This window comes from Ailuropoda melanoleuca, chromosome 8 (genome assembly GCF_002007445.2).
Source record: "Ailuropoda melanoleuca isolate Jingjing chromosome 8, ASM200744v2, whole genome shotgun sequence".
Lineage (NCBI taxonomy): Eukaryota > Metazoa > Chordata > Mammalia > Carnivora > Ursidae > Ailuropoda > Ailuropoda melanoleuca.
The window spans coordinates 59,507,725-59,529,211 of NC_048225.1; the positions used below are offsets into that span (position 1 = coordinate 59,507,725).

General features: G+C 40.2%; 1 long non-coding RNA gene across 1 annotated transcript in view; it reads left to right on the forward strand.

Annotated features, from left to right (window-relative positions):
* LOC117803382 overlaps positions 1-21,487 on the forward strand; it is a 92,221-nt gene that overhangs the window by 51,332 nt on the left and 19,402 nt on the right. The window lies entirely within an intron of this gene.

The following is a 21,487-nucleotide window of genomic DNA, read 5'->3' on the forward strand; positions in this document are numbered from 1 at the left end:
GTTCATTTTTTCTTTTGTTTCTCTTGCCTTTGGAGATGTGTCATGAAAAAAGTTGCTGTGGGCAATGTCAAAGAGGTTGCTGCCTATGCTCTCCTCTAGGATTTTGATGGATTCCTGTCACACATTCAGGTCGNCAAATGGATGAAAGACCTCAATGTGAGACAGGAATCCATCAAAATTCTAGAGGAGAACATAGGCAACAACTTCTATGACATCGGCCAGAGCAACCTTTTTCACGACACATCTCCAAAGGCAAGAGAAATAAAAGATAAAATGAACTTATGGGACTTTATCAGGATAAAGAGCTTCTGCACAGCCAAGGAAACAGTCAAAAAAACTAAGAGACAGCCCACGGAATGGGAGAATATATTTGCAAAGGACACCACAGATAAAGGACTGGTATCCAAGATCTACAAAGAACTTCTCAAACTCAATACACGAGAAACAAATAAACAAATCAAAAAATGGGCAGAAGATATGAACAGATGCTTTTCCAATGAAGACATACACATTTTAAAAATGTTCAAAATCATTAGCCATCAGGGAAATTCAAATCAAAACCACACTGAGATACCACTTTACACCAGTTAGAATGGCAAAAATTGACAAGGCAGGAAACAACAAATGTTGGAGAGGATGTGGAGAAAGGGGATCCCTCCTACATTGTTGGTAGGAATGCAAGTTGGTACAGCCACTTTGGAACAGTGTGGAACTTTTAAAAAGTTAAAAATTGAGCTACCCTATGATCCAGCAATTGCACTACTGGGTATTTACCCCAAAGATACAGACGTAGTGAAGAGAAGGGCCATATGCACCCCGATGTTCATAGTAGCATTGTCCACAATAGCTAAATCGTGGAAGGAGCCAAGATGCCCTTCAACAGATGACTGGATTAAGAAGATGTGGTCCATATATACAATGGAGTATTACTCAGCCATCAGAAAGAACGAATTCTCAACATTTGCCGCGACATGGACGGGACTGGAGGAGATAATGCTAAGCGAAATAAATCAAGCAGAGAAAGACAATTATCATATGGTTTCACTCATTTATGGAACATAAGAAGTAGGAAGATCGGTAGGAGAAGAAAGGGAAGAAGAAAGGGGGGGTAATCAGAAGGAGGAGTGAACCATGAGAGACTATGGACTCTGGGAAACAAACTGAGGGCTTCGTGGGGGGTGAATGGGATAGGCTGGTGATGGGCATTAAAGAGGGCACATACTGCATGGTGCACTGGGTGTTATGCACAAGTAATGAATCATGGAACTTTACATCAAAAACTGGGGATGTACTGTGTGGTGACTAACATAAAAAAATAAATAAAAGTTTAATAAAATATGAACAAAAAAAGATTGGAATTAGAGATATTGGTGTGAATTCATGGACTTCTATATATATATAAGTAGATGTAAACATAAATGTAGATATAAATGTGTGTGAATATTCTGTGGACTATGAGGGCCTGGATGCCTTGCGTCAATAGCAACAAGCACATGGTACCCAGATCTTGACTTCTTTTTTTTTTTTTTAAAGATTTTATTTATTTATTTGACAGAGATAGAGACAGCCAGCGAGAGAGGGAACACAAGCAGGGGGAAGTGGGAGAGGAAGAAGCAGGCTCCCAGTGGAGGAGCCCGATGTGGGACTCGATCCCGAAACGCCAGGATCACGCCCTGAGCCGAAGGCAGACGCCCTAACGACTGCGCCACCCAGGCGCCCCCAGATCTTGACTTCTACATGTCATTTTCCAATAAAAGAGACCAGGGCTCCCTGGAGAAATGGCTCGTTCTAAGGCTGGGCAGAAGGATGAGCCCAGAACATCTTTTTAAACCAGAAAACAAGGAAATACTCAAAGAATGATGAGACATGTCAGAAGGACACAAAAGGCATCTTGAAGGCCATCACATTTGAGCATCAAAATAAATTGTGGGATCACAACCCACTGAATAAAATAGGAAACAATAGAGAGACATGATGCAAAATAACTGGCCTGTAATCTTCAGAAGTCACAAATGCAACACATAATTCCTAATAATTAAATGCAACACTTAATTCTAAACTGGATCCTTTTGCTATAAAGAACATTACTGGGACAACTGGAAAAACCTAATAGGGGTGTCAGACTGCCATAGTGATAATGTACCACATTAGTTTCTTGATTTTGATGTTCATGTTATGATCATTGAGACAATATCCTTGCTCGTAGGAAATACAAGTCGACAATCTACTCTCAGAGGTTTTTGTACTGTACACACTACTTTTCTGTAAGTGTGAGATTGTTTCAAAATAGAAACTACATGCCAAGGAAAGAATAAAATCGTTTGTGGGATTTTTCTCTCACCTTAAAATCAACTACAGAATTTCCATACCCCATCCCAAGTAGGTTTTCCTGCAGTGCACGCTTACCTCCACAGGCTCAAGCAGCTTCTGTTAGCAGATGGCTCACCATGGCACTGGTCACGCTGGCCACTCCTGTCACCTCTTCACTACTGTTCACTGGACTCTTTCTGGACTTAGGCTGTGCTTATTTTTAGAGCCCAGATTTTACCCATCAGAAGAAAAATATAAACACTTGAGGTGCGTTTCAGCATATCCATGTTGATCAGAACTTGAGGTCAAGTTGTCAGAGTCCTTAGTAGATATGATATTATAATTTGTATCTTTTGTCCCATGGCATTATATCTGATTCTCATGAAAACTTTTATTTATTATGCAAACCAAGTGACATTACATTATATATTTTCTCATACTCAGCCTATAAAAGTTTATACATAAAAACATATTTTATCTTACTTTGATAATTAAAATTTCTGAAAATTATCAATAATTTCTTTAAAGTTTGCAAATATATTTAGCCTAGAGAAGTGACAGATAAATATTGCAATGTATTGGTATAAACATAGTATACTCTAAGTGTAGGAAACCAAATTATCTGTCAGGGAAAACACAATATGTTTATTGCCATCTGCCTAGATAAGTTAAAAAAATATATAAATCAAGTTACTGAAGGAAAAATGAAAAACCAAAGATATTCCCTTATATGTATTAGGGAAAGGAATATGATTGCTTAGCTTATTTGTGTACTTCCTTTCGAATGGAGGGACTTTTATAACAAAGTTAACTAAATGCAACATTACAAGCACTGCTGTGGTTGTCTGGTATAGGGGTTAGAAGTATGTATCAGTGGGTCATAGAATAGGAAACTTGTTTGGTTACTTTGTCCTTATGGTGGTCTAGTATGTGGCAGCCTGCTTACACCGTGACAACCCACTGACATGAAGTTTGGACTATATTAGTAATTTTTAGTGTTCTATTCAGATTATTAATTATTTTAGTTTCAGTTCCACCACCTAATTGCTCTTTGAATATGGACCAGATAATATACATAAGCTCAGTTTCTTCATTTGTAACTAAGAAAGTTACCTACCTATAGTATTGTGAGAGGTAAATGAGATCATTTATTCATTCAACAAATATTTATTGAATACCTGCTACATGCCAGTAACTGTTCTTTGTGCTGAGGATATATTGATGAGCAAAATAGGAACAAAATTCTTTACCCTCAACAAACTTGCATTTCTAGTAAGCAGTAATAGTTACAGTATATTAGAAGTACTATGGAGACACAGAGCAGGTCAAGAGGGACAGAGTTCTGGGATGGGGCTGGGGGAAGTTACCACTGTGAAAGTGACATTTCAGCAAATTCTTGAAAAATGCGCTGGAATAAATGAGGCAAACACCTTAGGGAAAGAGTGCTTCAGATATGGGGAGCAGCCAGTTCAAGAGCCCTAAGGTTCACAGAACCTTAAGCATATTCAGGGCATGGCAAGGAGACCAGTATAGCTGGAGCAGAGTAGGTAGGGAAGGAAGGAGATGAAACCAGAAAGGAAACAGAGACCCAGAGCACGTGGGGCATTACTGGTCATTGTAAGAATCATGTCTTTACTCTGAGTGAGATGAAAGACCGTTGGAGATGTTTGAGCAGAGGGGTGACGTGGGCTTATTTACATTTTGAAAAAGTTACACTGGCCACTGTTTAGAGAATGAACAGAAGGACAAGAGTGAAAACAGGGAGACCAGGATTAAGGAGTGCACTTGTTGTGATGAGCACTGAGTAATGTATAGAATTGTTGAACCACTATATTGTATGCCTGAATCTAATATAACACTGTGTATGTTAACTCTACTGGAATTTAAATAAAATGAAATTTTAAAAAAAGAAAGAAAACAAGGAGTCCAGATCCAGATGATTATAAAAGTGAACATGGAGAAAAGTGGTCAGAGTCTAGATGTATTTTGAACACAGAGTTCAAAGGATTTACTGATGAGTATATGTGAAATATGAGAAAAAGAGAATAAATGGGTGACTGCAAAGTTTTTGGTTTATGCAATGGGAATCGCGTAGTAGAATCCCATTGTAGCTGGGATTGTCTAGAGTGCAGGTGAAACAGGACAGGCTGGGTAAGAGCAGCTCAAGTTTGGACATGATAAATTTGAGGTGCCTATTTGTCATTCAAGTGTAGATGCTTAAAAAGCAATTGGATAGGGGCGCCTGGGTGGCACAGCGGTTAAGCGTCTGCCTTCGGCTCAGGGCGTGATCCCGGCGTTATGGGATCAAGCCACATCAGGCTCCTCCGCTATGAGCCTGCTTCTTCCTCTCCCACTCCCCCTGCTTGTGTTCCCTCTCTCGCTGGCTGTCTCTATCTCTGTCGAATAAATAAATAAAATCTTTTTTAAAAAAAAAGCAATTGGATATATGAATCTAAAGTTCAAGGCAGAGGTCGGGGCTAGAGACAAATTTAGGGGTTGTCATTTTTTACATGACATTTAAAGCGATGAGACAAAGAGGAAGTATTAATAGAGAAGGGAAGTCCATGGACTGAGCCCTGAGGTCCTCCGGTATTGAGAAATCTGGAGTGAAGTAAGAACCAACTCAGGTTTGGAATGAGGATGTGAAGGAGTGGTCAGTAGGGGTGAAGAGTAACCAGGAGGCAAGTAGTATTGAATGCAAAATGTCCAGTGCTGCTGGTTAGTCAAATAATATGAGGATGTGGAATGAAATATTGGATCAAACAGAATTTAAATATGGAATTAAACATTGGATTTTTTGATCTGGCAAAAATAGGGTCATTACTGATCTTAAAAAAAGTAATTTTAGGGGAGCAGTGGAAGCCAAGTCTGACTGAGTGAGTATGACAGAATGGAAAGAGAAGAACCATATTAGTGAGTATATACAGCTCCTTAAAAAATTTTGCTGTAAGGGGAATAGAAAAAAGGCATAGTAGCTGGAAACAGAAGTAGGATTAAGAGAGTTCTCTTTCTCTCTTTCTCTTTCTTTCCCTCCCTTCCCCTTCCTTCCTTCCTTCCTTCCTCCCTCCCTTCCTTCCTTCCTTCCTTCCTTCCTTCCTTCCTTCCTTCCTTCCTTCCTTTTTTCTTTCATTCTTTCTTAAGTGGGTAAAATAATATTATGTTCACAAGCTGATAAGAAAGTTCCGGAAGAGAGGGGAAATTGTAATTTCAGGAGCAAGAAGGAAAAATTTCAAGAAGGATGTCTTTAACCGACAAGAAAAGGTGAGATCTAGCATATCTAGGAGTGTTCCTGAGTCCTGCTCTTGTAAGCTCCGAAGACCAGATTATGAGCATCTCTTCCCAGCACCAAGTTCAAAGACACCAAACAGGCCATCTTGGGACTATTTACACCACAGAAATCAGCAGAGACTACAAATCTGGGCTCTTTTCTCCAGGAGAGTAGGATGTTAACATCTATGAGCATACCACTGAGTCTGTCAGTGGAGGGGCCTTAGATAAGTGAGCACATAAAGTCCTCATCAATAGGAGAGAAAAAGGGGATTAAATGAAAGTGCACGTTCCAGTAGATGGAGATATGTATGCAACATGCTTGTGCCCAGTGACTATCACACAGTAAGTGATTAATTATTAATGTTTATCACCTCATTCAGTCGTAGCACATTGCCTCTAGCTACGACAAGGCTTGCAGGCTATGTAGTATAACATTATGTCTTTAAAGGGAGGAAGATAAAATATTCAGTCTCTGTGGACTAAGACTTCAAGCTCATCGATTCACTAATTTATTCACTCAATAAACATTTATTGAGTGTCTATTAGGTGCTCCAAATTATGTCTTGGATTCAATTAAGTAAATCCAGTAAATATTTGATAAGAAATGGTAATAGGCGCGCCTGGGTGGCACAGCGGTTAAGCGTCTGCCTTCGGCTCAGGGCGTGATCCCGGCGTTATGGGATCGAGCCCCACATCAGGCTCCTCTGCTATGAGCCTGCTTCTTCCTCTCCCACTCCCCCTGCTTGTGTTCCCTCTCTCGCTGGCTGTCTCTATCTCTGTCAAATAAATAAATAAAAATCTTAAAAAAAAAAGAAATGGTAATAGACAAAGTATTTTATGGTTATAGTAAAGGACCAAAAATGAATCCTAGTTAAGAAAGATTAACTTTATAGATGAGTTCTAAAACAAATAGGCATGTGTTGTGTGGTGTAAATATATAAAATAAATCAATAATCAAAATTATTAGCAGAACTAAGTTTATTATATATAATTTGGGGAATTTTAGGCATAGGATAAGCATCACTTATAAGTATGCATTTTATTTTTCAGTAATTCACTGAGATAATCTAATTCTATCCACTTTGGAAATAAGAGCTAGGAAATAAGAAATCTAGGAGCCAGAAGAAAGTTTAATACCAGTTGTTTAATTCTTATCCTATTGGAATTTTCTTTAGCATATTTCCTTTTTAGGAAATACTGTTATTCTGTTTTTGAAACTCTCCCACTTGGTTTCTCTAATCACATAATATTTTGGTTCTTCTATAACATTGACCTCTATTTTGAAAGAACAAAAGGTTTTCTTCCTCTGCCCTCTCATGTTATTTTGATGTGTCCCGAGAATCTGACCTTTCTTGGCCTCTTTTCTTTGCACAATGTTTCTGGGTAATCATATGCGATTACATGCATGCAAATAACATACAAATGTGTACATGTATGCATACAGATACCAGCTGTCTCTTCCACTTGGTAAATACTCTGCGCTCTAGAGCTGTGCATCCCAACCAACCACTTGAAATCTCCCTCGAGATGTCTTATGGATACCTTAAACTCAACACATTTACCTCCTTGAAACCAAGGAATGATCTGCGTCCCTCCTCTCTCTCCACTGCATCTGCTCAGACATCCGGTTCTATCAGTTCTTCTTTTAAATATTCATTGTCCCTGCCAATTCCTTAGTTTAGTAATTACTATTTTTACCTCAGTTATTGCTAACAGTCTCCTCTTTTGTTTCCCTATATCCAATTCTTTTCCCTTTTCATCAGAACTATTTTTCTAAAGATTTATTTATTTATTTGAGAGAGAGAGAGCATGAGCAAGGGGAGGGGCAGAGGGAGAGAGCATCTCAGGCAGACTCCCCATTAAGCATGGAGTCCAATGCAAGGCTCCATCTCACAGCCCTGAGATCATGACCTAAACCGAAACCAAGAATAGAATGCTTAACTGACTGAGCCACCCAGGTGCCCCAACAGCACTATTTTTCTAAGATACTCATCAGATTAAATTCCTTCTTAAAATTCTGCAACTACATCTCCCCTAAGGATATAGGGTAATAGTTAATAGAAACACAAATGCATGTATGAAGATGTAAATCACAGTATTATATGAGTGAAAAATGGAAATGACGTAAATTTTCAACAATAAGGGAATGGGTAAGTTGACTATAATGCATAATTCAATGGAATATCCAGCCTCTAATAGTAATAATTTTCCAGGAAACCAGAGCAGACTGAATCTAAGGAATGCTTATTGGAGCTAGTGCAAATTTATGTTCTCATTTTTTTCTACAACCCACACAGGCTTCTGACTTAATCCTCCCAAGAAAACTGCTTTGTACTTGTGGAAGTCACGTGCAATTTCAGTAGATCTCAGAAACTCTGCAAATCTTATCCCAAATAAACTGTAAGCAGTTTCATAAAGGCAGTCACCAATACTTTTGTGCCGGTGCTCTTGCTTTCTTCATCCCTGATTTTTGTCTCTTGAACCCAGAACCCAAATTTAATATCCAATTCTAGTCCACTGGATTTTAACAAATTAGGACAGATTGTCTGGCTCTCTTCAGAGTTCGTGTTCTCACCTGGGCTTTATACATGGGTTTGATTTTCATGCTTCCCATACATTTTTGAGTAAAGATTTCCTCGCTCTAGTTCCTAGTCCAACGATATGGTAGATCTTCAGAATTTATACATGGAATCCTGAGTTCCCAGTCTTCCGTGACTCGCTCAAGGCAACTGATGAGAAGTGGTCACCGTGCTACCCTGCAAAAGGGGGCGCAGCACACTTACATGAGGAGAAGAGCTTACGCAGACAGGAAACTGCGGTCATCACACCAACTGACAACGACGGGGTTTGAATGCATGGCAGAGTATTCACAAGAATTGCAAGAAGAGGTATTCCCTGAACCAGTCTCCTTTCCAGGACTGATGTTAGGTGGTTGGGGTGGAGGGAGAGCAAGAAATGTCCATAAGAAATACCCAGACTTTCTCCTGTATAAGTGACCTACAGTTTGTAGGGAGCCTTGAAAGAGAGGCTTTTCTTGCTGTTTGCTTCTCTAAGAATGAATAATACGTGAGTGGTCTCCATCTAAGTAAAAAGGAGTCCCTTTTAAAGAGATGCAGAGGATTCTGGGACACCAAGTGTCTTGTAGTTAACATCCGATATCATATATATTCCCTTTATCTCCTGTATCTCCTGTGTATCCTGTATGCAGGACATACTGAATGCTGATAAAAAGGAACATTTCTCTCTGGCAAGGTAACGAAAGAAGTGGGAGTCTTCCTATAGCTCAGCATTTATCTTCCTGGTTTTGCATCTAGAGAGAAACCTCTCCCTCTTGTGGGTTGAGGAAAGACTTCATTTCTTCATGGCTATGCCCCTTAATACAACATGCGGGAAGGAAGGTGTGTTCTATACATCACTGTTTCCCCAGAGTCTGGTGCAGCATCTGGCATAGAGATGTTCAATAGATATTTGTTCAATGAGTGAAGTTATGATTGCCTCTTTGCCCCATGGCCTCTGTCCTAGTCCTAGAATGCCATTTCATGTGTGAAAGTTTCCACCTCTACGCAGAGACGAAGATACTTTTCCCTGAGGATAGCATTTCCCAGGTGGTGTTATTAAATTTAGCCATCTGATTCTCCATACTGCCAGGGCACCAATCACCTCTTCAGTCTTCTGTCATCAAGCTTGTTCTCATCAAGTTACCAGAGATCTCCTTGTGGCCAAAGCAAACTATTGTATCAGACCTCTCGGCTGCACATCACCCTAATTCTTCTTGAAATTCTTTCATGCCGTAACTACATCTGTGAATTTCATTTTCAAAAATATATGTCTCCAGTCCTGATTTCTGTCTTCAGTCCCAGATAGTCAATTAACTGTCAAAGAAGAAGCTCAAATTCAGTGTGGCCAAAACTTGGTATATAATCATCCCCTCAAAAAAAGCTGCTTTTCCTGGATTTGTCATCTTGGTTAATTAGCTGGAGTGATCAAGTTATGTTTGTTCCTCTTTTCTTCAATTGATTTAGAAGTTCTGTAACCTATTTCAAGTCCTCTACTGGTTTCCTTAACTTAAATAAACATTTTGTTCCTTTATGTTTTTTCTAGTGGTGCTAAGAGTTAGATAGAAATTATGTTGCTGTCCTCTCAATAATATAATAATAGCAATGACGATGAGGATGATGATGAGAGATGGTGTTTCTTAGGCACTTACTATATGCTGAATACTTTTCTAAGCCCTTTATGTGTACTAATTTTACTATATGGGAAACACTTTTCCAAGCCTAATACGAATACTAATTTATTTATTCTTCACAACACCCCTATGAAGCAGATGCTATTATCAAGCTCATTATACTGAGGAAGAAACCAAGGCACAGAGGTTGAGTAACTTGCTCTTGATTAGAACAGCTAGAAAGGGATAGAAGCAGCAGCTTAAGCTTGAGGGTCTGCACTCCTGAATTTATTCTTACATTGTTATTCATTTTTTCTTACATTATGTCCTTTCTATTTCAAGAAATCTTTCTTAACGATTCCCACATATCTTAGGACCATAGTACCAACTGTTATTTAGATTGAATTACCACTAGATTCATTGATTGCTACTGTTTCTTGTATATTAAATTTTCACCATCTTGAGATCTTTATGCTAATGCAATTTTCATTTGGCTAGAGTACTTTTATGAATATCTTTTTTTTTCAGAAAGGAAATATGGATGTGATACTTTCTAAGTGCTTGCATGTCTAAAAACTCTGTGCCATCACAAATGAACAAAATTCAGTTGAATATGGTAATGCAGAATTACCCACTCTTTAAAAAAAAAACCACAGATATTGCTTCATTGATACTATATATCCAGTATTATATTTAAAGATACTGGTGCCAGCCTGATTAATTTTTTTCAGGTAACTGCTCTTTTCTATGTGGGAGCTTTCAGGACTTTATCTTTTGATTCCAAAAATGTCACCGGGATATGTCTAAGTCTATGTAGATATTTTTTTAATAATCTTGGCCAGTATTCGGTTTTTCAACTCAGAGAGATTTTCTTCCAGTTCAACTTCTGTTGCCATTCCTTCTCCATCAGCTCTTTTCTCTCCTTTCAATTCCCTCATTATTCAGATTGCAACACCTGGATTTGTCCTCTGTGAGTTTTCTCATAATTTCTATTTTGATCCTCTTGCTCTGCATTCTGGGAAGAATGTTTCAATAATTAAACTCTTTAATTCAGTGTTTGGTAGCATACATTCTTCTGTTCATTGCCTCTGTTGAATTTTTTATTTTGGCAAATATAATGTTTATATTGAAAAACACTTTCCTATTGTCAAGTTGCTCTTTAGTATGGCAGCCTGCTGTGTTTTATTAATCCAGTATCCCATTAACAGAAAACAAGGTTTAGGGGCGCCTGGGTGGCTCAGTCAGTTAAGCATCCAACTCTTGATCTCAACTCAGGTCATGATCTCGGGGTCATGAAATCAAGCCCCGTGTTAGGCTGTACACTCAGCCAGGAGTCTGCTTAAAATTCTTTCCCTCTGCGCCTCCCCCTGCTTGCTGGCACTTGCTCGCTCATTCTCAAATAAATAAATAGAATAAATCTTTTTTAAAAAACCAGAATAGGGTTTAGAATTCTTTAAAGTCTTCTCCTATTTTCTACATTAACTCTTTTTTTTTAAATGTTGGCCTATTTGCCCTGATTACTCAGTTTAATACTTTTTTGAAGTGCTAGTTTTATTTTCTCCGTGATTTTATTCTCCATTGAAGAGCTACAGGGTACCCACCACCCCCGCCCCAGTGGGATAGATTCCTTCAAAGCCTATGTAATTCTGGCATCTGTAGACCTAGAGAAGCAGCTGTTGGATTTATTTCCTAGAAGACCATAGATGAGAAGTGGGCAGGCCCTCGCAGGCAAGGTAATAGATGCATAGATCTTCACCCCAGGTGAGTCTCTTCTAAGAGGTAAATGACTGTAAGACCCCCTCAGATCATATAGATGACTATGGGAATTCCATCCAATCACCATGTTAATTCCTTGGGAGGCTATAAAGGATGGAGGTGCCAGAAATATGACTGCCAAGGAGGACCCTCAATCTGGACAGGCATCTATGAGTAGTTTGGGCTCATTTTGGCTTTATCTATTTCCACGAAAGTAGAGTAGCTACAGTCAGGCAGCGGGGACCTCAGCAGGCCACGAGAGCTGCCACCTCGCCAGCCTCCACTTGTGTGCAGTGACTAATTCCAGGCAGTGGGCATGTGATTGTCTTTTAAATCCATTTTCCTTTGAACATGTTTTATGAACCTAACATTGCAGGTATGTTGGTTTTGTCCGCCTCTGTTTTCCAATGATGATAACTTTTCTGTGTTTTCTTTTCACCATTTGTTGGGTTGTCTCAGTAGCAAATTGAATTTAGATTTCTATCTTTTCAAAATCCTAAATATCTTTATGCTTTATTTTTCCTAACTTTAATTTTGAAGTGAAGGAGGTACTCTTCTTTATCTCTAGGAACTATCCCCATTTATCTCTACCCCTCCAATTGTATGGGCTCCAGAACACTCAAGTAAAACTTACCAACCAGTCCTCACCCCTATAGTTCTTCTCCTTGGACGGTGTGGTCAGATGAGAAGTGCTATGGACACATAATTCATTTCTGAAAAATAGTCTCCATATGTGGGAAAGGATGGTCCAAATGAATCAGCAGAAGCAAGACATGGCCGTAGGAGGAGCATGAAAAATTTTGGAAATGACAGAAGATCTGGTGTGTCTGCAGTGGAGTGTGGCAAGAGATAAGGCTAGGGAGTTGGGCAAGAGCCAGATCCTGGGGTTTCTTTTAATGCCATGACAAAGAATTTGAACATTATCCAGAAGGCAATCGGAAGTTGAAGGCTTTTAAGGAAGGGAGCAATAAGATTAGATGTGTGTTTTAAGTATGTCATTCTGTTAGCAGTGAGGAAAATGAGTTGGAGGAGGGGAGAATGGAGGGAGGAAACCCATTAGGAAGCTCTCAAAGAGGTTTAGGTGAGAATTTATGAGGCTTCTACTAGGGCCGTAGCAATGGGAAGAAGAGTGGAGAGATTCAAAAGCTACTTAGCAAGTAGAATAAACAGACTTGTTTGATTACACTTGGACTGAGAAGAAGCCAGAGCCAAGGATGGCTTGGCGATGGGTGTGTCGAGTGATACACTTCTTGAGGCAGAGAACGTAGGAGGAGAATTGGGTTTAGAGAAAAAGAGGACATATTGTATATGACTTGTCTAGGACATTTGAATGTAAGTGTACAAATATATCTAATGTATACACCACACACCACACATATTTAGCAAAATTGCTCAATAAGGATATATGAGCTAGATTGATAGATATGGACATCAATAGCATATGGTTGATGTGTAAAGAAAGAATGTAATAGTAAATACAATTTCTGGGTTTTTAGTATTATCTAGATACTATATTGGTGTTTTGAGGATAGACAGAAAGAGGAGTCTAGAACCTCAGAGATTAGAGCCAGAAGTAAACCGAATGTGAAGAGAATGTGAGGTCAAAAATACACGGGGGAGGGAGAGAAGGGAGTTTCAAAGAGTAAAGTAAGCTCATGTTCTAGAGATGTCAAATGAATTGAGAAGTACAAAGTGTCCTTTGATTTTGATAATTAGGAAGTCATTGAAACTCTGAAGGGAAGGATAGACAAAAGATATGGAAGAGTTCCAATCTCTTCCCTTAGAATTGCATTTGACTTTGATTAGTCACCTTCTGAACAGGTTTTAGAAGAAGTACTTGAGATTAGAAGGAAGTCTCTGGGGAAAAAAGCATGGTTGTGGCTGCTTGTTCTTGGAGGGGAATAGAGAGCCCACTTCCTAGAGAGGGAGAGAAGGGATAAAACAAATCCTGCTCTCACAGAACATGTTGAGGGGAATGAACAAAGTCACCTCAGTGTTTCGAGAAGCCTACCGTACTTCTACATAAGAAGGGACGGGAAAAGGCTGGGATACCTGAACGAGCTTGAGGAGGGTGACTTGAAGGGAGGAAAGGTAAATATGCTACATGCAAGGCCCATCATCTAGATCTGTCCTCATGGAGTGAGGCACTCGTTCTGCCAGTTGTCAGTTGAAAGTTGACTGTTGTTTGCTCATGGCTGAGTCCTTCCACAGAAATTGTCCTGGTCCAAGATTATGCTTCCTCCCAAGGGCAGCCTGCATTCAATGACTTGTTGATGCAGGGATATCAGAACCCAGACTCCTTGCCTCAGTTCAGGAGATCTGTGAAGAACATCTCAGTTTCAGAGCTCCCATGAGATTGGCTGAAACCTCAGTGCAACCACATACCACTTTAACCTCTCTTAGCAAAATCCAGTTTGTCCTACTCATTTACAGGTATTGTTCTCAAGGACAGTCTTCAATAAACCTCCTGCATCAAATCTTGATGGCAAAGATTGTTCCTGGTGAACCCAGCCTAAGGGAGTGACTGTATATGTTATAATCTGCTCTTCATGTCTCCCACTTTGGATCCAACTAGCAGGCACAGAGTTTTGATTTCATTATATAGAGGACAGATCAAAAGGCTCCAAAATGAGAAGTTAGCATGATGTAATTCTAAAGCACTAGTTCTCATTTGGGAGCAGAGGTTAGAGATCAGGAGCGTATGTCCCATGGCTGTGTCCATCTGTGTCCACCCTTTGTATCTTTCTTCCCCCACAATCACCCCATCACCTCTTTGAGAAAACACTGTGTTAATACCGTGGAGCTGTCTGCACTTGGGGATGGACCTGTTGAGGAGGGTGTGGCATTGCAAATGGAAACCCTGTCTGTGACACAGGGTAGTCCCTAGAGGTGAGAGGGACGGTCAGGGGAGAGCCGTTTTGGTTTTTGTTTGTTTAAGGGAGGTACTTTACTATATTAATATTCTAGATGAAAGAGACCAGTGGAGAAAGAGCTGTTGTGAATCCATGGGAAAGAAGAAATAATAGAAGGGCACTTTGCTGGAAAATACCCTATCCCACCCAAGCCCTGTAAATTATCTCCAGTAATCTCTTGTCCACACTCAGAAAGCAAGAACTCTTATCCTGCATCTTTAGAATGAGAGTTTCCATCTCCAAACCCCCAAACCCCTCAGGCTGAAGATTGGTGATATTTGATAGAGACTTCCAGTGCTTTCTCGAGCCATTTCTAAATGACTTGGTCACCCTGGCTCTCAGCTTCTGGAGGTCATCATGAGACCAGCAAGTTTCAATCTCTTTGGGAGATCTAATAATGACTGTGCTTCCTGCTTGCAGCTCTCCTGATGGTCTGGGTGGTTTTTCAGTGGTCATCCTTCCCCTTGAATCTAAACCCAAAGGTTAATAAGTCCCTTCACATCTCACAGCTGATATAAGCTATAATTACGGTGAAACAAAACTGGGAGTCCAAGTGAATGTTCCAACCCCTGAAGGAACTGTGTGCTCAGGAGCAGTCATGCGATAAGGCTTCCTGCAATTAGAAATCACTCTATGTTGACGACTCCCTCTGAGTTTAAGTGGGAGAATCAATTGAATAGAGGAAGGGACAGGACATGCAAGAGGAGGACAAAAATTTTAAAAGCTGTCTGACAAATCACAGCTCAAATGTTGAATTTGTTTTGTTTTGTTTTGTTTTTTGGGTGTTTTTGTTTGTTTGGTTGGTTGGTTTTGGTTTTGGGTTGTTTTTCTTAACTGCTTTGGGGGATGAAAACAAATTTCCCTGGTAAGTAACTATTGCTTTACAGGGCCAGCTTGGGGGCTATTAACAAGACATGACCTGAATGCAGTGCTCCCCACAGGTCATAAAGATGACTATATACAAGAGCTGATTGTAGGGAAAGTGGTTGAGGCTATTATCAATGTGTTACTCAATTACTTATTAATTACTTTAAAATGGATAGAAATGAGGCAATTAGGAGTGCACAATTCTAATTGGTATTTGAAATCACAGAGGGTGAATTGATGAGCACCAGCTGCTCTGACATTTTGCCTGGTGATCAGCTGCTGGGGAAGAGGCTATAGAGCGATACTTTACAATCTCTCTTTTCACAGCATGGGCACACTCAGGGAGGGCAGATGTTTCCCCTGGGAGAAGAAAAAAGCACTCATACTTCCATTTGACTAGATAGCCATGAAGTCAGGATCTGGCAACAGCATGCAGTCCTGACAGAAAGTAGGAGGAAGGCTGTGTGCATTGGTCGTTCCCACTGTGGACACTGGAACTAAATTTGCACCAGGAAATGAGGGGTGACTGCCCATATGACTGAGTTCTAAAGTAAACTTTGGGGACAAGTGGGTGATTAGCCAGCCAGACACAGTATAAATACCAATACTAAAGCCTACAGAGTCCTCCTGCTTGTTGAGAGTAGGTGGGGTAACCATTCAAGACACCCTCCATTCCTCATTCAGGTCTTCAGAAGGCATTTGCTGTCCTTTGATCCTGTGTCCATCAGTTCTGTGATAAGAAGTCAAGATGCTCAAGGAAGTGGCCTCCTCCCACAGATTTTCTGGAGTTTTCTTTCTTCAAGGAGATATCTTTATGATATTAAATATGTCCTAATATTGTTAGGCATATCTTTCCGTACAATTCTCATCATGTCACAGCCGTGGAGAGTTAGTTTTCTCATGTTTAGTAAATGAGTCAAATGATAACAGTCTTTACTGAAAAGTCTGCAATTGTCTTTTTTTTTTTTTACCAAAAAAGACTTTAATTTCCATAAGAAAATATAAAATGTGGAAAAAAGCATGTCAGAAAGGAGGGGAAGAGGGCACAAGAGGTAAGAAGAATGAAAGATGGAATAAAGAGCCAAACGAAGAAGCAGAAGGGAGTGAGAAGATTGTGGTGAGGAGAGGTATACTACCCAAAAATCTCAAGCATATAAAAGAGGGACATCTCCCTGTCCCCTTCTGTGATGGTTAGTTTTATGTGTCAATCAGACTAGGCCATGCGGTGCCCAGACATTTGGTCAAACATTATTTTGGGTGTGTCTGGGAGAGTGTTTCAGAATGAGATTAACATTTGAATTGTTAGACTGAATAGAGCAGATTGCTTTCCTAATGTGGGTGGTCCACACCCGATCAGTTGAAGGCCTGAAAAGAACAAAATGGCCACATGAGAAGGAACTCACCCTACTTGACTACTGAGCTGGTCTTCTCCAGCCTTCAGACTCAGATTGAAACATTAGTTCTTGGGTCTTGAGTCTGTTGGCTTTCAGAGTAGAACTTACATTATTACTTCTCTTGGTTCTCAGACCTTCAGACTCAGACTAGAATTACACATCCGCTCTCCTGGGTCTCCAGCTTGCTGACTGCAGCTTTTGAGATTTCTCAGCCTCCACAATTGCATGATCTAATACCTAATGATAAATATTTTATTATATTGTATTAGGGTTATCCAGAGAAACAGAACCAGTAGGAGAGTATATATATACAGGAGATATACATATATATATCACACACACACAAATATATATATATCTCACATACATATATTTCATTGTAAAGAAGCATGTGAGAATATATGTATATACTGTTGGTTCTGTTTCTCTGGGTAATTCTGTCTAATATGCCATCCCAGACTTTTCCTTCTCTATGTATTTCAGGGAAGAAGAATTTTGTCTCATATCTATTTTGAGGCTATTTGATGCTGAAGACTTCTCTATTATCACCTAGCTTCTTGTAACTACTTTCATAAAAGCCTCAGGTGTCTACCTACTTTGCTCTGGGGCCATCACGTGGGCTTTGGAAATGCCATCCTCCATCATGTTGATCCTGCCACCGCCATGCTGGCCTCCATAGAAGGATGCCAGAGAAGGCCATTTTTCTTTTTTTAAATTTTTATTTAGATTCCAGTGCATTAACATTCAGTGTAGTATTAGTTTCAGGTGTAGGATACAGTGATTCGGCACTTGCGTACGTCACCCAGCGCTCATCACAGCAAGTGCGCTCCTTAGTCCCCACCACCTGTTTAACCCATCCCCCCACCCACCTCCCCTCTGCAAACCATCAGTTTGTTTTCTAGAGTTAAGAGTCTGTTTCTTGGTTTTCCTCTATTTTTCTTCCCTGTGTTCATTTGTTTTGCTTCTTAAATCCCACATATGAGTGAAATCATATGGTATTTGTCTTTCTCTGACTGACTTATTTCACTTAGCATAATACTTTCTAGCTCTATCCACATCATTGCAGATGACAAGATTTCAGTCCTTTTTATGGCTGAGTAATATTCTGTTTTGTAAATATGTATCACATCTTTATCCATCAGTCGATGGACACTTGGGCTACTTCCATAACTGGGTCATTGTAGATAATGCTGCAGTAAACATAGGAATGCATGTATCTTAGAAGGCCTTTTTTTTTTTTTTAGGATTTCATTTATTTATTTATCAGAGAGAGAGAGAGAGAAAGCGCACGTGCACACCAGCAGGGGGAGCGGCAGGCAGAGGGAGAAGCAGACTCCCCACTGAGTAGGGACCCCGATGTGGGACTCGATCCCAGAACCCTGGGATCATGACCCAAGCCAAAGGCAGACGCTCAACCGACTGAGCCACCCAGGCATCTCTAGAAGTTTATTTTTCTTTAAAATTCCATTTTAATTATCCATAGAACCACTAATGGAAAGATGTTACATGTAAATTTAGGGATAAATAGAATTTCTAGTGGACTCGTGGTACCAACTAGTGTTGCTGCCCAGCCTCTCTTCCTTTTTGTCTGGTAATGGTACCCTTCTTCCATTGGGGTAAGTGCTCCATTCGCATTCCATTTTGTTCTGGTAGGGTATCGTCGCGGTGCCCACACCTCATGGCAAAAGTAAGTGGTCCAAGGGAGAGACACTTGGCCCAAACAAGGATATCAAAACCCTTTCTTGATATTGATAAATGGACACTCAGCAAAAGTGTCTGTCTTTCCATTGGAGTTACTGAACTCTGAGCGTGTGAACTTGGAGCTGCTGGCAATCATCTTCCCTAAATACATAGAACAAGTCCATCTCTAGTAGGAGAAAATGAGGCCAACAAGAGCAGAATTAAAAACTGAGGAGGAATATGAAAAGAAGGAGAAGAAAGAGGAGAAGGAAGAAGAATCTATTTAAGTTCCTGGGTCTAGCCACACCTGAAGGAACTGTTAACCCCTGGAATTCCCAGATATATGAGTCAGTGGGCTTCAGTTTTGGTTTAAGGCAGTTTGATTTGAGGTTCTTTTATCTCTAAATAACTTCAAAGCAAACAATACACAGCATTCTGATTAATACCAAGTTTTTAACATAATCTAAAACATTTTGATTAAATCCAAAAGTGAAGGGGACCTGGGTGGCTCAGTGGGTTAAGCGTCTGCCTTCAGCTCAGGTTGTGATCCTGGAGTCCTGGGATTGAGCCCTGCATCGGGCTCCCTGCTCAACAGGGAGTCTGCTTCTCCCTCTCCCCCTCTGCCTGCTTGTGCTCTCTCTCTCTCTCTCTCTCTCGCTCACACTCTCTCTCAAATAAATAAATAAATAAAATCTTAAAAAAAAAAAGGTACCCTTTAGCCCTGGAACCAATAATCCAAACCCAAGGAAGGGAGGTGGGGAGGGGGTCAAATAATCATAAATCTTTCAAAAGACCTAATTATCTCCTCTGCGAAGTCAAGAAAGTGGCAAAAAGTGGGAAATACAATTGGGATCTGAGATATTTATGGTATCTTGTGACATTTATGCCTCTTTCCTTGAGATAGGAGGAGAGATCATCTTTTTCTAAGGGTTGGAAAGATCCTTAGGATCTCTTGCCTAGGAGATTGTGGGTTTTTTTCTAAGAAATTTTAAAGATATGGCAAAACAAGAAGAATAATACAACAAATATCTAGTCTCCTGCAACCCAGAATTAATGGTGGTTAATTGCTTACAGACATAGGTAACTTATATGTGGCTCAAATTTTTTATTCACTATATGGTATTTCACAACATGATTTGATAATGAGTTTTGCCTGTTCCTTTGGGGTTGTTTGCTTGCTTGTTTTTTAAAGATTTATTTATTGGTTGCCTGGGTGGCTCAGTTGGTTAAGCAACTGCTTCAGCTCAGATCATGATCCTAGAGTCCCAGGATTGAGCCCCTCATCGGGCTCCCTGTTGAGCAGGGAGTCTGCTTCTTCGTCTGACCCTCCCCCCTCTCATGCTCTCTCTCTCTCATTTTCTCTCTCTCAAATAAATAAATAAAAATCTTTAAAGTTTTATTAATTTATTGGAGACACCGCCTGCACTCACACTTGCACATAGGGGGAGGGGCAGAGGAAGAGGGAGAGAATCCCTAGCAGACTCCCTGTGGAGTGCGGAGCCCAATGAAGGGCTCCACCCCACAACCCCCAGATCATGACCTAAGCTGAAATCGAGTCAGACACTCAACCGACAGAGCCATCTAGGCGCTCCTTGTCTGTTCCCTTTGTAATAGACATTTAGGTTGTCAGATTTAATAAATCAAAAACAATAGATTAATTGCTGTCATTATATGTTTTGTGCTGCACACATGGGAGAATTTTTTCTAGTTTGTACATCCAGAGTGGACTGCTGGATCATAAATTTTATATAGCTGCTACCAATTGCTCTCTAAAGTTGTTATGCCAATTCATATTCTTACCAATAATATATGACAATTCCATTTCCCCCAAATCTTTGCAAATAATTGACACTGTAGGACTTTTTAATATATGCCTATTTGATGACAGAAAAATGGCGCGGTGGTGTTGCTTTACTGGCTTTTATTTTGCAAAAACTAAATAAAGCTGAACATCTTTTTGCGTGTGTATTGCCAATCAGATTTCTTCTTCTATGAATTTTATTACAGTGACTATTTTGCTGTGTTTTTTCTTCTTGAATTGCAGGAGATCTTTTTATATCCTGCATATGAATCTTTTATTTGGGTAGTGTTTGTAGAGTATAGGCTTTGACCCAATCTCTGTTTGAATTCTGGTTTGTCACTAAGCATTAAGTTATATATCTGTTCTGTGCTTCAGTTTTCTTATCTGTAAACTGGAGAGAATGGTAGTTCCTCTCTTAGGGTGCTTGCGGGAAGATTGGATTAATAGCTAGGAAAGGGATTTAGAGTAGCGTTCCATAGCTTGTCAGAACGCGGAGGAGAGAAAACATGAGAAAAACACGAAGAGCTCACATCCTTTTCCATTCTTTTAGGGCAGCAGAAACAAAGCAACCATTAGCAGGTCGGCACATTATCCTGGTTCACACCTAGTATTCTTGTTGGTTCCTCAATTTTCACGTGCCTCTTTTCCTGCCCCCATTTTGTGTGCCATTTGAGCTTCTACACGTGTGCAAACTTAACACAAACAGCATATGTTCAGGAGAATCGATGAGATGATCTCTCCTTTGGCTCCCAAAGCGTCTTAAAAATACTGGGAACGTGGCCCTTAGCTCCCAGTACAGAACTGTTTTCTACCTCTGCTCACCAAAGACTGCCTCCTCCAGCTCAGTCTCCCCAGTGGCTGGGATCATTACTGCCACGTGGAAGGGATTCTCTAAGTGACCAATGACTGCCTGACAGAAGGTGTTTCCAACTGAAGGAAAAATAATGCTTTAAAATTCTGGTCCAGCCAATTGGTAAGTTGAAGGGCCGTAGCTTTACCGAAGGTTAATTTTGGAATCATTTATTAAATATATTTCGACTTCATTGCTCAGTTTCACTTGAGCACTCGAGTGCACGTGTATTATGTGTGCACAGTACCTGTGCATTAGTGCATCATGCATACACGTGCACACACACACTATATTGTGGAAATATCGACAAAATCTTGGGGGAAATGTAGCTCACCATAGCTCTTCCTGAAGCTCATCTTACTGTTTGTTTAAAAGAGACAATGCGTCCCGTGTGGGCCTCAGCACAGAACTCTGCTAAACTGAGCTCCTGGGCTGGTAACACATCAGAGAGAAAGGAAGGTGCTACTGCCGACACAGTCT